This window comes from Equus quagga, chromosome 15 (genome assembly GCF_021613505.1).
Source record: "Equus quagga isolate Etosha38 chromosome 15, UCLA_HA_Equagga_1.0, whole genome shotgun sequence".
NCBI lineage: Eukaryota > Metazoa > Chordata > Mammalia > Perissodactyla > Equidae > Equus > Equus quagga.
Window position 1 is genome coordinate 19,052,371 of NC_060281.1, and position 17,069 is coordinate 19,069,439.

At 43.1% G+C, this 17,069-nt stretch overlaps 1 protein-coding gene and 1 long non-coding RNA gene across 4 annotated transcripts in view; both read left to right on the plus strand.

Moving 5' to 3' along the window:
• Positions 1-10,855, plus strand: part of LOC124226387 (uncharacterized) — a 51,611-nt gene extending 40,756 nt beyond the window's left edge. For all 3 annotated transcript variants that reach the window (XR_006885289.1, XR_006885287.1, XR_006885288.1), the window contains 3 exons: positions 1,012-1,572; positions 3,123-3,267; positions 8,004-10,855. This is a non-coding gene — a long non-coding RNA (uncharacterized LOC124226387). The remainder of the gene's footprint in view (positions 1-1,011; positions 1,573-3,122; positions 3,268-8,003) is intronic.
• Positions 10,856-15,793: 4,938 nt separating this feature from the next.
• The window catches only part of RCAN2 (regulator of calcineurin 2), a 251,266-nt gene continuing 249,990 nt past the window's right edge, over positions 15,794-17,069 (plus strand). Inside the window, exon 1 of the mRNA XM_046640911.1 lies at positions 15,794-16,033. The gene's annotated coding sequence lies outside the window, so the exon portion shown is untranslated. The remainder of the gene's footprint in view (positions 16,034-17,069) is intronic.

Sequence of the window (17,069 nt, forward strand, 5' to 3'; positions counted from 1 at the left end):
TTGAAACTCACAATTTTTCTCTTTCCTCTTATTATTCGACACAATAGTCTGTAGAATCATTTTTCATTTGAAAATTCCTATTGGGAGCATAGAGTCATTGTATAGGTTTATAGTTATGGTTGCTAAATTATTGTATGAACAGGCTTTCATATTTTTTTCTATTAATTATGTCAGTGGGACCAAGGAGCGAAGGGGTAGAGTAGTGGCAAGCTGTGAAAACAGATCATAACAAGACCCATGCATCCATTCATTATTCATTCAACAAACAATCCTAAGTCCCTATATGTGCCAGACACAGGGCCACATCCTCTCTATCTAAAAGAAGTAATAGACATCAAACTAAATCATCAATCTAGTGTTGTAGTTCCTCTGAAGGAAATAGCTAAGTACAGGGTTTTACAAATTGCCAGTTATGGCCCATCCAGCATGCTAAGACTTGAAATAGAATAGAGTAATGGAAATATCTGAGTCTGCTGCACATGGTACGTAAAAGTATTCTGTTTTTCTCTTTGCAGGGAAAGATTTGCCCTTAGCTAACATCTGTTGCCAATCTTTCTCTCTTTGTTTTTCCTCCCCAAAGTCCCAGTGCGTGGTTGTATATCTTAGTTGTAAGTCCTTCTATTGTTCTGTGTGAGCCATTGCCACAGCATGGCAACTGACAGATGAGTGATATGGTTCCGAGACTAGGAAACAAACCCAGGCCGCCAAAGCAGAGAGCGTGCTGAGCTTTAACCACTAGGCCGTCAGAGCTGGCTCAAAAGTATTCTTTCGTGAAACTTTCATTTCAGCAATATACAGGTTGTGTGTGTGTGTGTGTGTGTGTGTTCAGATGTGTCTATAAAATATATTTCTTACCACGAATTGCAGTCAAAGAAGTTCAAAAATCAATGGTCTGATTTTCAATGGGGAAACAAAAGTGGAGGCAATGAACTCTTCTTGGGATAGGAAGAGGGCAGATAGGAAGAGTCTTCATGATATTTGAGTTGAATCTTGAATAATGGTTTTCACCAGGTGGATTATAAGACAAAGGACATTCTGAATGAATGAGAGCAGAATGGGAAAGGCAGAGAGAAGCCCAGCAGCCTGGCATATTGTGGACACTACAATTTCTGTCTTTCTCCTGCAATTTGAGGGTCAAGGAGCCTCCAGAGATGCACTGCCAGAGAGCCGGAAAGAATTGCTACTCTGTGTGTGCCCGAGAGCAGAGCTTCTCAAATCCAAGGTGCACGCAAATCACCTGGGGAGCTTGTGGAAATGCACAACCTGATCCAGTTGGTCTGGGCCCTTCTTTGGAGTGATGCTGCTGCTGGTCCAAGGACTGCACTTTGAGAATCAAGGCCTCTTCCTACAGAGTCAGAATGAATTGTTTCCAGTGTTCTGACGTTGTCCTTGGGCTATATGTGATCTCTGCCATATTCCCAGACGTAGGCAGGCTTCTGGTGTGTGAGAACACAGGCAAGTTGCTGGACCAGGTGAAAATACTAACAGTCATTGAGCATCACCATCTGGCAGGTGCTGTTCTAAGGCCATTAGGTGTAGGCTCTCACTGGAAACCTACGACAAGCCTGAAAGGTAGGCACTATTATTATTTCCATTTTATGGGTAAGGAAACTGAGTAACTCTCTCCAACTCATAGGACACGGTGGAGCAAGGACTGAATCTCAGGCTCTTACTGCTACCCTGGGCTATTTGAATGACTGCGACTGAGGGTACACACAGTCCTGTTTTTTTCTGGGCCATTTGCCCATCCTCTCTCCATTTTTTTTTTCTATGAAAGGGAATATAAATGCTTACTGAATAAAGTAGAAATAACACATACTTACTTCACTAGGTTGCCTTAAGGGCTGAATTAAACACTGCATAAAAAACACTCAGTATAGTGTCTGACACACAGTCGGAGGCCGATACAACATTACAGTCTAGATTAAACTGTTGGCTCTGAGACTTGAGATTCCAGAATTTCTAGAACCAGACTTCCTCTTTCTCTCTAACCAAACAACTCCCCAGTAATCCTATACCACTAGTTAGCAAGATGTGGGGGTTTGGGGAATTTTTGTTGTGTATTATTTGGGATAATTTTTGCTTTTATTTTGGTTTGGCTTTCTTTTTTCTAAGGGAGTGGAAGCAAAAGTTGCTGTTCTTATCCTGGTGGGAGAACTGAATCTCATTAAAGATATATGGCAGTGGAAGCTAATTGGATCTTCTGAAGTTTCTAACGCCAACCCCAGGCGCATCCCTAGCACGTCATAGGGACACACTGTCCTAACAGCTGAAATGGGGTACCTGGGCTCAAATGCTATCAGATACCACCAATCCAGAACCATAACTGGCTGTTAATAACCATATCCTTACTTCTTTTCCTCCAGATAGTGTTACCTTCAGGAGATGGGTTTTCTATCAAAGAAACAATATATATTTCTTTGAGTTAAATTCAGGTCTATGATGGTACATGTTAAGATTAAGCATATTGATTCCTTTTAAAGGTTTTTTTCCTAAAATAACTTTAAATTCTCTTCAATTCCTTTATTTTTTTCTTCTTTTGTCTTTCCATCTCAAAATTCTGATAAATCATCATCATTATTATTATTTTACCACTTGGATCCTTAATTTGCCGTGGGCCAAGAAATGTCCCATTGGGAACACAGCTTACATGATATAGGGCTTAAGTTATTGCCCAAATGAATTTTGGTGGGCATGCAAAAATTAAATGAAATAAATATAACAAGAATGAAATGAACCTGTAACTTACCAGACTTGGTTCTTCCTGGTACACCTTTGGGCCAGAGATGAGATGAGGTTTCAGTATTTCACTGCCAAGTATGGAAAAGGCAGGAGGACCATCGGCAGACTGGCAAATCTTTCCACAAGGAAGTAGAAGGAACTATTTTTATTGAATTCTAGAATATTAGATCTGGAGAGAACTTATAGATTTTATAAACCACACCCCTTCCCCAACATTTTACAAATGAAGAAACTGAGGCCCAGAGAACCTAACGTGATGTCACACGGCTGATTAATTAATGGCCAGGGAAAAACTGGAAATGTAATTCTCTTTTCCGCTTTTTAGCAACAACTTTGTTAATGGCACTTATTCTATATTTGTCCCCAAACTATTACTCTAGGTGGACCAGGGAAGTTTGTTCAGTTGCTCTGAAATTGAAACCGCAGGTTGTGTAATATTTCCAAAACCCCAGTAAAAGGATGTCAGAGGGAGGACCACCAGCTGCGGAAAGTCTGCGCCTGACCTAGGAGCCCCGGCCTGCACAGGTAAGGAGAGTAAGCTTTCATTGGATCCCAAGTAGTCTTCCTTGGGTGATAACTTTGTCTTTCTATCATGTAACCAGTAGCTGCCAAATTGTGTGTGTGCGTGTTTAGGGAGAAGAACCAAGGCATGTCTCTGATGTTGTCACAGCCCAGTGTCACCCAAAAGTCACTATGCTCCCATCATCCCCAGTTCCCAGTTGAGTGGGTCCCAGCTACATTTCCCATGGACATCCGTTGGGCCCATGTGAAGAGCTATTTCAGAGACAGAGTGTTCTAAATCAGGTTTGTGTTTTGGCAGAGGAATGGAACCCTCTTTTCTAATATTACTTCTGTGGGAAACTGTTTTCTGAGTTCCAAACAAGTCAACTTACAAATACATTTTTGGAATATGACCCATTTATATATATGCTGAGGACTGCCTGTTCCAGGGGTAAAAACACTTCCCATGTTCAGCTCAGTGCAGACATTTCTTATATTGATTTTATTCAAGAAATATCATATAACGTGCCTAAAATCTGAAGCATATTCAGGTTTTCTTCCAGGAAGGGTTGGCTGCAGGGTTAGCAACTCCCCATGGGGAAGGATTTAAGGGTCCAAAGAGCCCTTCTTTCTCCATTCACGCCCTCAACTTGGTCTGGTGAAAGTATCTGAACTCGTCAGTGCCAGTTAAGGCAGAGGTCCCATGTGCGCAGAATCAGTTTGTTGGGTACAACTTTTTCTTAAACTGGGGTTCTAGTTTTTGGTTTCACTTTTGAAAATGCATATTCCCAGGCCAGGATCCTGGAGACTCTGATGAAGTAGGTGAGGGTTAGGATTCTGGAACCTGTGTTTTTTAAAAGCTATCTGGGAAATTCTACTCAAGTTACTTTTGAATCAAGACCTTTATTGACTTACTGATCAATTCATTCAATTATTCATTCTTTCAGCTTATGCCAAAGCTTGCTCATTGCAATATAGGTATTGGGTACTGAGGATAGAAAACAATGGGAAAACAGAAACATAAGAGAAGACAGTTATATGGCAGCTACTGATATTGTCTGGTGAGATCTGGAAGACTGGAATCACAAAAGTCTTCACAGGAGGATTTATTTGAGAGGTAACGTAGCTGAGTGGTACAACATCTACAGTCTCGAGCCAGACTGCCTGGATTCCACCGTTTATCAGCTAAAGACCTCAGTCAAGTTGCTTAAACTCTCTGTGTCTCAGTTTTCTCATCCCCGTAAAATGGAGACAAATCTTAGTACTTACCTCAGAGGGTTATTGTGAAAATTAAATGAGCTGATATAGGTTAAGCGCTAAGAACAGTGGTCTCAAGCTTTAGCATGCATCAGGATCCCCTGGATGTCTCGTTAAAACACAGGTTTCTGGGCCCCACTCTAAGTTTCTGAGTCAATAGGTTAGGGGTGGGCCCAAGAATTTGCATTTCTAACAATTTCCTGGGTGATGCCAATGCCGCTGGTCCCAGGACAATTCTTTGAGCATACTTAGAATATAGTGAGCAGTATTTGTTGCTATTATTTTCAGTTGATATTTGATGGAAGAATGTGAAATTGTCAGGCAAAGGCACCCAGGCAGAGGGAGCTGCCAGTGCATAGCATGGGAGACTGAAAGCAGAGGTCATGCTCCAGGAACAGGGAGAAACAGGCTGGCGGAGGGACAGGATGGATTGTGGTGGCCAGACTCTGAAGAACCTGGCCCCATTTAAGTATAGATATTATCTGAGAGTAACCAGAGAGCCTATTATCAGCCATTAGCACCTTAGCACAAATTAATTTATCAGAGTAGTCTGTCACCTTGTCAAACCCTGGAGGAATCTGACTCATGCCTGGCAAATTTGGATGGCCCTCATAGATTGGTGCTCCACTTTTGGAAAATCAACCCACACCAACAAGTCACAGGCATCCTTGAGGGTGCTCAGTCATCCAGACCCCTCTGGGGGGGTCCTACCTCACCACAGGACTTGTGGATCTGTGCTCATACCCAGAACTGGTCTGTTGGCATCTGCACACACATACTCCTAATATCCATGAGCATCTTGCTTTTATTTGCAGCCTTAAAAACATTACAATAACATTGGAAAGCTTATCGTATCATATTTATCTATCTATGAATATTTTCCACACTGTGGACCACAAAAAAGACCTATTTATACACACATTTTCCACTCCGTGGACTGTCAAAAGAGCGTTAAAAGGAAAACACAACCCATCCATCTTTCTGCATTTGTTTTTGTGATTTTTTTTTTCCCTTTTGGGCAAACCAAGTAATTTATGAGCTTTGGTTTAACAGACAATTCCCGTATTGCAGCCCCATGCATGCTCTTGTTTCTCTGAAGGAAACACAGATCAGCTTAGCTGCCCTGTGGCTGTTCTCGTGCATATCATTCTACCAACACGTTAACTGTACAACCTTATACACTCCAGACACTCCAAAGCCAAGTAAGATCCAACATGGGCAACAGTGGCTTTCATCCTGGCATGGTGAACATGGGGCCACTGTGAAAGCAGACTAGACTATTTTGGGCACGGCATGCTGTAACGAATGGAAAAAGAGAAATCAGAGACAGGCAGTTTTCCTCTGCCATCTGAACGGTAATATGGATGTGTCATGCTGAAATGAAGAGCATGAGTTAGACGGAGGGGAACTGCTCTTGCTGCTGCATCAAAATTGAAGGAGGAGGAGGCTGTGGGTGTAGAGAAATCAGTTACAGGAGAAAATGCTCCGGTAGGTACATAGACAGAAAACCAAGTCTAAGTTTGCAATGACTGCCTTTACATTGCTCTTCAATTGTAAAATATTTTTGAGTGTAAGGTGTGTATGTGTGTGTGGGCGTGTGCAGTGCATGCATGTGTGCTTAAGTGAGAGAGACAGACACAGAGCTGTGCAACATGTGCAGAAGGGCCTTGTGCTTGGTTTCATGCTCTGCTGTCATCATCATGAAATTCTTAATACTTTTTGATCAAGGGCCCCTGGGCCCCCCAAATTATGTAGGTGGTCCTGGAGGGAGAGTTAGTTCATTGATTTGAGATGGTCGGAATATGGCATAAATTTTTTTTTAATTCTTAATTTTTAAGACTGTTCTTTTTGAAATATGTGGGCCTCAACTTACCTGTTCAAGCTTTTCTTACTACTTCCTATGCTACCCCTGTGCTTTGTTCACATGGGAGTCCGCATAGCTTCCAACATAGTCATGGTCATTTGACTTTTCTTGCCTTAGAGCAGAAGTCAGCAAACTTCTTTTGTAAAAGGCCAGATAGCCAGTTGAAGATAGCAAGTTGCCCCTTGCTTTGCAGGTCTCAAGGTCGCTATTGCAACTACTCAACTGCTGTTGTAGGAAAAGCAGCCATAGATAATACATAAATGAATGAGTGTGGCTGTGTTCCAATAAAACTTTATTTACAAAAATATGTGGAGGCAGGATTTGGCCTGGGGGGCCATGATTTGATGACCTCCACCCTAAAGCATCTCCTCTTTCTGATGATGATGATGATGCAGCTGATGATGAAGTCCATGATGATGGTGATGATAACGACAATGATGGCTACAATTTATTGAGGCCAGACACTGGGTTGAATGCTTTATAAGCATCATGATGTTTAATTGTCACAACAATGTACATATGGTTACTGTGATCCTGACTTGACAGAGGAGGAAACTGGAGTTTAGAGGAGTAAAGTGATTTATTTGTTCAAGCACATCCAGCTAGAAAATAGAGGTGTGAAATTCAAACTTCAGATCTGTGCTGGACGCTTGTGTTTTCAGCCCTTCATTTCTCATACCTGGGGCCCTTGACCCTTGCCTACAATTCAGCCCCATCCTGTTCTCTAGAATTGACCTAAACTTTAGGTGAGAAGGATGTTGTAAGGAGCTCCAGCCTCATTGACACAATCCACTATCAAGCTATCCTCTAAGGATAGAGACTCCGGAGCTCCTTTGTTTCCAAGAACCAGTCCCGCTGTAAGATAACGTAATGGGGTTTCTATCTTGTCCTAGATTCCATTTCTCCAAGCTTTCTGTTTGTCAAGATAAGCCAGCTTCTCTATGTGAGACTTCTTGATGACAACAGTGTTCTTAGACAGTTATTTTTGTCTGCTGTAGTATTATTTGGGGACAGTAATGAGTCTTTTGGACTGGATTTGGCTGGATGCCAGAGCCAATCTCTTCTTCTGTTCCCACCTATTCTCTCATCTCCACACTTGGTTAGCCCTAAGGGTGGATCTTGTCCTGGCTGCCGCCCCTCCTGCCTGCCCTGTGTTATAGTAGTTAACGGGGCCGAAGCTCCTCCCCACAGTTAGTGTGGTTCTCTCCACTGGAAAGGTCTACCACCTTCTTATTTTCCTCTCAATTCAATGCATTTTTGGATCGTAGCCCAAGTCCTACTCTCTCTATAACATTTCCCTGCACCACTCCAGTACTCACAGAACTTTCCTTTCTTTCACTGCCCATCATACAGCCCCATCTTTTATTTTTTTCTAGTTATCTTGAGAGCTTTATACTTATTCATTTTTCTTTGAAAAGCCCCTTGAAAGAACCCATATTACTTTTGTTTATTTTCCATTTGTGAAAAGGTGGTGGACATTATTAGGTAGTAGGCATTGCTGATTGCTATTTGGTATTGCGGATGGGCTGCTTACTATGCAAGGTTGCCAAGGTGAGGGAGGGCTTATTTATCACAATGACAATATCTCACTAGTGAGAAAGAGAAAATCAGCTCTGATAGCAGTGATCTGTCATGACAGGCGTGGTCAGCTTGGCTTGGTGCTCTCCTATTGGATAGAAACAGTTTTACAAAACATTCTGGGACCACGATGAATCAAGATAAAAGCAAGACCTTCTGCAACCATATCTAAACAGAGGCAAAATGTGAACATGTCCAACCTATGAAAATGATCAAACATTCCCGTCTCCTGGCTGATATGAATAACTGGAGTGAGGCAAGTATAGCTGTAGCCTTGCTTGACTCCTCTTGCCTTGTTGATAAGATTTATTAATATACCCAAGCAAAGAATTACCCCTTCTTTCTAACAGCATCCAACCAGAGCAAAGCACTGCTTCCTTGAACCCTCCCCAAATCATTTAAGACAAGTCCAAACTCTATGTTGAGCTCTTTGTAACGTCCTCTTACTTACTATCTCCATGGTGCGTTCTCCCTCAGTGCAATGAGCAATAAACCCAACTTATTTATCTACAGGTATGTTCTTGGTGGTCTTTGCCTGGAGGACATTGACACCAGAGATTCCTTGAGCTAAGAGAAACATACTCAGTCATCTTGACTTTATTTTTTTCAGGGAGTATGTGTGTTCTCTTTTCTCCCTCAAGGAAAGTCTCTAGAGCAGCTGAGAGAAACCAAAACCATTGCCATGGGATCACTTATTCTGTTCCCTGCTTTGGTGACCCGTCTCCACCTCTCCACCCCACTCGCAAGGCTGCCAAGAAAAAAAATAATACAAGGGAACTTAGAAGGCTCTGAGAAGCGTTTCGTCTCCCTTTTCCATTTCTACAACTCAGCGTGAAATATTGCGAACCCAGAATGATACATACAGTAGCCTCCAAGTTCAGACAAGAACCTGGCCTACTCCAGCTTATTTTCATTTTAAATCCAGCCCATTTTTATTTTTGCCAGTGTAAAGCATGGACTTCAGTGTAAAGGAACATGCATCTTTCTCACATGGCGTTACAACTCATCTAAATCTATAAGGAGTGGCCTGAAATTTAGATAGGCTACAAGGTACTTTTCTGGTAATAAATGTGGCACCAGGTGGGCCAACTTGATGCTAGAAAAAGAACAGTTACTTGATTGAGACTGAAAAGACTGGAATTTTAGTCAGAGTTTCCCACAAACCACCACTTTGACCTCAGGAAAGCCATAATCTCTAAGCTTAAATTCCCCATCAACAGTTAAACATTTTTCAGAGCGTACTCCGTGCCAGGTAGCAGGATAAGCTGCTCGTGCCATCTGCCCAGTAACTTATACACAGTACAACGTGACAGGCATTATACAGGGATGAGTAACAAAGTACTATAGGCGCTCTGAGGAGAAAGGCCCAACTCACCCCGTGTGGTCACGGAAAATGACTGCATTTCCTTACACACAAAAGACCCCAAGGTCTTGAACCAGGCTACTTAGATTCTCCTCTGGCTCAGCTTAGCAGGGCTGGGCAATCCATTCAAGCCTGGGTTTTGTCATCTGTAAAATGGACATAATAGTTGCACCTATCTCATAGGATAGTATGAGGACGACGCTAATGTGCATGCACTAACTGTAGAGGACAGTGTTTGGCGTGTAGTAACCACTTCAAGACATGCTTAATGTTGTTGTTTTTGTTTCTGTTAGACCTGTTAAGTAATCTTCAAGCTCCTCACAAATCCAAACCCCAATCACCCCTCCCAGGGAGGAAGCAAAGCGTCTGAAGTCCTTCCTTTGAAAAAAAATGTGAGCTTTGGAAAATATGACATCTTTCCAGGATCACGAGTGATTTTTAATAAAATTTACACTTGAAGAATGGAATTTTTCTCTAAGCCAAGAAAGGAGGCAAACCTAAGAGGAAAGCATTTCACTCCACCAACACATGGATCTAAGCTCTGTGGGAACAGGACTTTGTCTCATTCGTCTCTGCCTCTCTGGCACTGACAGCAGTGTCCAGCATAGTGCAGACTCAACCAATAGTTGTTGAATGAATAAATGAATGTTTACCACATAAAGACAAATATATATTTTTTCTTTTCTGTTACTTTGAATATTTTATAAACAAAGAGTTCTGATTTAATAGAAAGAGAGAATTCTCAATCTATTTTCCCCCATAGACCTAAGAGATATGATGAACCTACATTAATGATGTTTAATTACAGGAGCAATAAGACTCAGCTCAGGGTGGAAGAGCAAAAGAGGGAAGCATGGGTGTTTGGGGGCATATCAGAATCACAGGGGTAATACGTATTGTGGGAAAGCCCCTAGAGATTCTGACTCACCCAAAGTGAGCACAGCCCCCAACTGCCCTTTGACAATCACTGACATTGATGGAAATCTCAAGTGGTGATTCCCAGGCTCTAACCTCATTCAATTTTATCAATGACTTGGATAAGGATATACATAGTATACTTAGAAAATTTGTCAATGACACAAATCTGGATGGGAGAACAGATATTAAACACAGAAGAGAAAAATTAAGATCTGAAGGATCTCAGCTAGTAGAATCATGAGATCATTCTAAGAAAGAGAATTTTCTGTGTAAGAATTCTACTATACAGATAGAGAATGTGAGGTGAGTTTCAGGAGAGGTATATAGTTTAATAGTGAAATATGTGAAAAAAACTGAGGGAGTATAGTCAAGAGTAAATTCAACATGAATCAACTGAGTGATTTGAAAGCAAAATAACTATCTTGGCACTTAAGAGAAATTAATAGAAATAGTGTTTAGGACAATGGATGTGATTGACCCATTTTACCCTTCTCTGATCAGACTACACATGGACATTTGTTTACTTAATTTCTTTTTTTAAAATTTTTACTTGGGGGCCGGCCCCGTGGCCGAGTGGTTAAGTTTGCACGCTCCGCTGCAGTGGCCCAGGGTTTCGCCAGTTCGGATCCTGAGCATGGACATGGCACAGCTTATCAGGCCATGCTAAGGCCATGTCCCACATCCCACAACTAGAAGGACCCATAACTAAAATATACAACTATGTACTGGGGGGATTTGGGGAGAAAGAGCAGGAAAAAAAAGATTGGCAATGGTCGTTAGCTCAGGTGCCAATCTTTAAAAAAAATTTTTTTAAATTTATTTCTTTGCTTAAAAGTCTGATTCTTTCTTCCTTTCCTTTCTTGCAGGAAGGCAAGTGGGCCCATGAGAGGAGGCCACCTAAGTGAGGTGGTCCAGTAGGAGTTGATGCCTCTCTAAAGAGGGTATCTGAGTAGGGCAGTGGCCTGGCAGAAGATTGAACAAATAACCAGATATATTGAGGGTAACAGGAGCCGTGTTTTCCCATTGTCAGAGAAGGGAGGTGTACGTTTGTGAAGGGGAAAAACTAGAACAAACCCTGTGGTGTTGGATTGGAATGGCAGGATTGTTGTATCATTCTTACAAATTTTCTGTAAGTGTAAAATTGTTTTGAAGGAAAAGAAAAATGTACAGCTATCAGGACACTACATAGCCATAAAAAATAATGTTGTTGTTAAAAAAGGACAAAGTTGTCCCATTCACAACAACATGGATGGCCCTTGAGGGTATTATGTTGAGTGAAATAAGCAAGACAGAGAAAGACGAACTCTGTATGACTCCACTCATAGGTGGTAGTTAACATATGGACAAAGAGAACTGATCGGTGGTTGCCAGGGGAAAGGAGGGTGGGGGGAGGGCACTAGGGGTGGAGTGGTGTACCTACAACATGACTAATAATAATGTACAACTGTAATTTCACAAGGATGTTAACTTTTATAACCTTAATAAAAAAAAAATAATGTTGTTGTTGACACTAAAAACACAAGCAACAAAAGAAAAATTTGACTTTATCCAAACTAAAAACGTTTGTACTCGATAGTGAGGACACTATCAAGAAAGAGAAAAGACAACTCACAGAAGGGGAAAAATATTTGCAAATTATACATCTGATAAGGGATTAATATCCACACTATTAGGGGACTTTTAAAACTCCAAACACACACACAAAGAGAAACAACCCAATTAAAACCTGGACAAGGCCAAAAAATATAAATTACTTAGGCATAAATCTAACAGATATGTACAAGGTCCATATGAAGAAAAGTACAAAACTCTGATGAAAGAACTCAAAGAAAAACTAGCTAAATAGAGAGATATTCCATGTTCATGGATAGGAAGACTCAATATGGTCAAGATGTCAGTTCTTTCTAACTTGATCTATCAATTCAACACAATCCCTACCAAAATTCTAAGAAGTTATTTTGTGGATATTGACAAACTGATTCTAAAGTTTATACGCATAGGTACAAGACCCACAATGGCCAACATAATATTGAAGGAGAAGAACAAAATCAGAGAACTGATACTACTCAATTTTAAGGTTGACTATAAAGCTACAGTAATCAAACAGTGTGGTATTGGCAAAAGAATAGATAAATAGATCGATGGAACAGTAGAGAGAGGCCCATAACAGACCCACATAAATATAGCCAATTGATTTTTGACAAAGGAGCAAAGGCAATACAATGGAGACAAGATAGTTTCTTCAACAAATGGTGCTGGAACAAATAGACATCCACATGCAACAACAACAAAGAATCTAGACACAGACCTTAACTCTTCGCAAAAATTAACTAAAAATGGATCATAGACCTAAACATAAAATGCAAAATTATAAAACATCTAGAAGATAACATAGGAGAAAACCTAGATGACTTCGGGTATGACAATGACTTTTTGATAAAACACCAAAGGCATGATGCATGAAAGAAAAAATTGATAAGCTGGACTTCATTAAAATTAACAACTTCCACTCTGCAAAAGACACTGTCAAGAGAATGAGAAGACAAGCAACAGAGTTGGAAAAATTATTTACAAAATACATACCTGATAAAGGACTGTTATTCAAAATATTAAAACTCTTAAAATAATAACAATAAGAACAACAATAAGAAAATGAATAACTCAAAAAATGAGTGAAAGATCAGAATAGACACCTCACCAAAGAAGGTACATAGTGACAAATAAGCATATGAAAAAATGCTCAACATCTTATATCATTAAGGAAATGCAAATTAAAACAATGAGATTCCACTACACACCTACTAGAATGGCGAAATTCCAAAACACTGACAACGCCAAATGCTGGCACGGGTGTGGAGCAACGAGAAAACTCAATCACTGCTGGTGGGAATGCAAAATGGTACAGCCACTCTGGAAGACAGTTTGGCAGCTCCTTACAAAACAAATTCTTACTATACGATTCAGTAATCATACTCCATAGTATTTACCCAAAGGAGTTGAAAACTGATGTCCACACAAAGCCTGCACACAAATATGTGCGGCAGCTTTATTCAAAACTGCCAATACTTGAAAGCAACCAAGACACTCTTCGGTAGGTGAATGGATAAACTGTGGTACTCCAGACAATGGAATATTACTCACCACTTAAAAGAGATGAGTAACCAAGTCATGAAAACATGGAGGAGTCTTAAACGCATATTACTCAGTGAAAGAAGCAATCTGAAAAGGCTATATATTGTATGATTCCTACTGTATGACACTCTGGAAAAAGCAAAACTATTGAGACAGTTTTTTTTAACTGTCGGTGGTTTTTAACATCAGTGATTGCCAGGAGTTAGTGGGCAGAGAAGGATGAATAGGAGGAGCACAGAGGAATTTTAGGGCAATAAAACTATTCTGTATGATACTGTAACAGTGGATACATGTCATTATACACTTGTCAAAACTCAAAGAATGTACAACGCCAAGAGTGAACCCTAATGTAAACTATGGATGCTGGTTGATAATGATGTGTCACTGTAACATCACTGATTGTAACAAATGTACCACTCTGGTGAGGGGTGTTGATAATGGGGGAGGCTATGCAAGTGTTTGGGCAATGAGTATATGGGAAATCTCTGTACCTTCTATTGAATTCTGCTGTGAACTTAAAACTCCAAAAAATAAGTTCTATGAAAAAAATAAGAATACCTGTATCTGAGTGGTTGGAAGATGGCCATGTTCATTTTCAGTAACAGCCAACATACATTGAGTGTTACCGTGTGCCAGGCCTTGTGCTAAGGGCTTTACGTATATTACTGCATTTAACTCTCACATTAAATCTTGTGTTTTTCCAACTAATTTCTAGAATGAATATATTACTTCTATAACCAGAAAGTTTTATTTGTAAACAGATATTTGCAAAAGAGATCCTCTTAAGATGACAGTCTTCAGGTGGGTGAAGATTCTAGGAACTGCTGCGAGTGAGATTTTGTTTAAAGGTTTGAAGATGTTTTACTGGGAAGCGGGCCTTGGAGAGAGTGAGACCCGATGGTTATCTTCCCATACAGTCGAAAAACAGTCAATTGGAAAAGGAATTGGATTCTGTCTGCGTGGCTTCAAAAAGTGAACTCGAACCAATGAGAGAAAATTCTAGGAGGGCAAATTTGGGCTCAATATAAGGATGCTCTTTCAGACAAGTCCATCCAAAAAAGTAGTGCATCTAAATCAACGAACATTAATGGATTTATGCATCCAGCTGAAGTTTGGAAAAGTAGGAATCTAAGGTCATTTTCAACTCTGAATTTGTGTCTCTTTATATCAATGCAGATTAATCAGAGAGAACAGCCAAAGTCTACCTTTTTTGCTTAAAAAAAAAAAAAAAGGATATGATTCTATGTCAACCTTGGAAAAAACAATGTGGTGTCTGGGTGAGCGAAGAATAATTGTGAAACTTATAGATGGCTTCAATGCAATTTTAATATAGTTATCAGGAAACAGAAAGGCATAAAAAGAAAAAGGTCTATTTATGTAAAATTAGAAAGATGACAGAACACAAAACTGATTTAAATTTGTTGTTCCCTCCCTCCCTCACACCCTTCTTCCTTCAATTTCTCCCACTTTTCCCATCATGATCTTTTACATTATTGACATTCTCTTGCCAGGAGATTCAGTCTTGTCTGTCCCTATTGGTGCCACCCCCAAGCCACAGGCTTCCTGCCTGCTCTGAATTGCTTCATTTTGTATAGCAGAGACTTCTCCGAGTGTGAAGTTTGTTGAGCAACAACAGATCTACCCCAGATTCTGTTTCACATTCAGCCCTTTACTGTACGATACCAGTCTCCCATTCCTTGTGTCACAAGCCCTCACACAATAGGAGCCCTTGAGGCTCTTCTGTCCCCAGGTCTGGTGGTTGCGAATCCTGGCAAAGCTGTGAAGCCGGCGCAGGGCACCTTCAGCCACGTGGGCGGGGCCGGGCGCAGGGCTCCAGCCCGAGGGCGCCGGCGCCCACCCAGCGCAAACGCCCCCCGAGACCTTCTAGGGGCTTCCCGACCTTTCCTCAGTTAGCCAGCGTGGGGAGGGGTCAGTCATCGAGTAAGAAGAGTCTCTCTTCCAGTACTCCCTACCCACAGTTTGCTTCTCCGCCAGTTTCTTGGCTGTCGCCGCCCAGTCACCCTTAGCTTCAGAATCAGCCCCTCCCCACCCTGATCTCCAGGGAGGCCCCCACCCCGGCTGTAACCCTAGGAAGCGCCTCCCCGCTGAGGCCGGGACTCCTGCGGACAGGCTCCGGCGCTGGGTCCCCAGGGGCCCTTCACCCCCTCCTGGGCACCCCGAGGGGAGAGGAGGACGTGTGGGGCTGAGGGCAGGGTGGGAGCCCAGGAAGTAGGGTGGGTGGGGGACCGGGAAGGGCGCGGGGTCAGGGGGGAGGAGATGAGAGCAGGCCAGGCAGGGGCTGTCGGTTTCCTGGGGTCTGATTGGAGGTTGGCCCGATGAGTCGAAGCTGGGGGCGCGCCCATCTCCGCTGGCTCCTGCGAGAGACGCCGGCTCGGCCCCTCCCCGGAGCCGCTTTGTCCCGGGTGACGGCGGCGGAGGTGGCGGGGAGGAGCGGGCCGGAGGCAGAGACCCGCGGACAGCCGAGCCGGGGAGCGGGAGGCGGGGCGCCCGCGCACGGCCGCACCCCCAGGCCCGCGGGCACGGCGCCCGCCCCACGCGCGCTCGCACGGGCCGGCAGGTGCGCAGGCAGCGCCGCGGCCGCAGTCGCCGGCCCCGCGGAGCGCCCGAGCCGCCGCCTCTGCCTCTGCCTCTGCCGGCGCATCGCGGACGCCCAGCAGGTCGGTTATGTAACCGCGCCGGCCCGCTCGTCCCGGCACCCCGTCCTGGTCCTGCCAGGGCTGCGCGTGGCGCCCCGATCGTGCCGGGGGACCGCGGCAGGGGCGGGCAAGCGCGGCCGCGTTAGGGAGTGGGCAGGGGGCTGCGGCGGGTGGGAGGTGGTCTCCTGATCCAGTGGTCAGCCCCCGAAGCCCCCGTGGGGACAGAGGTCTCCCTTGACCCCCTTCTAGAAGGCGCGGATCTCCAGGAGCCCCTTCCCCATTCCTAGTGACCCCAGGGTTCGCCTTCCCAGTAGCAGCAGCAGGTGCATAAGTGGAGGAGTGAGAAAGACGCCCGTGGTCCGCGGGACTGAGGTTTGGAGAGTGGGTTAGGGGAGGTGGACTGGACGCAGAGAGCAAAGGAGAAAACGGAGAGACTCCTTTCCTAGTGCTTAAAGGAAAGTGCTGGGGAGAGGGGAGGTGCTCTGAAGCGCGGCGGGCTGGGAATTGTCCTGCCTGGGATTAACAGGCTTGGGTCATCTAAAAATAACTTCAAGTTTGAAAAGTGAAATAGAAGGGAGCGCAGTGTGCCGAGTTCGTCCTGCCTGTGGGATGCTTCGCTCTAGAAGTCACCAGAGGGAACAGGCAAATCCCAGCCGCCTGATCCCTCGGCTGCCTCCTGGTCTCACTGGTTTCCAGGGTATCTCGGTTTGACTTTTAGTTAATGATTTATTCTCCAAGGCACTGCTGTCTTTTTCTTCCAAAATGAATTATGGCAGACTGCGTGCTTTGAATCTTTTGTATTTGCTACATCGGGATAGAAGTGTTCAGCGGACATCTAATGAGTCTGCTGCCAAAGCATTTTTTTTTTTTTTAATATCGTTTTAGTAAAAACAGAAGTTTCTGGGCTCCCTTTAACATACAGTCACACAACTGGAGATGAAAGGATGCTAGAGGATTCCAGCCCACACTTCTCCCTCCTTTAGCCAGAATTCCACTTAACCTATCATACAGAGGGGCTTCTGTAGGAAAAGTAGGACATTTTTACTAAGGCAGCTCA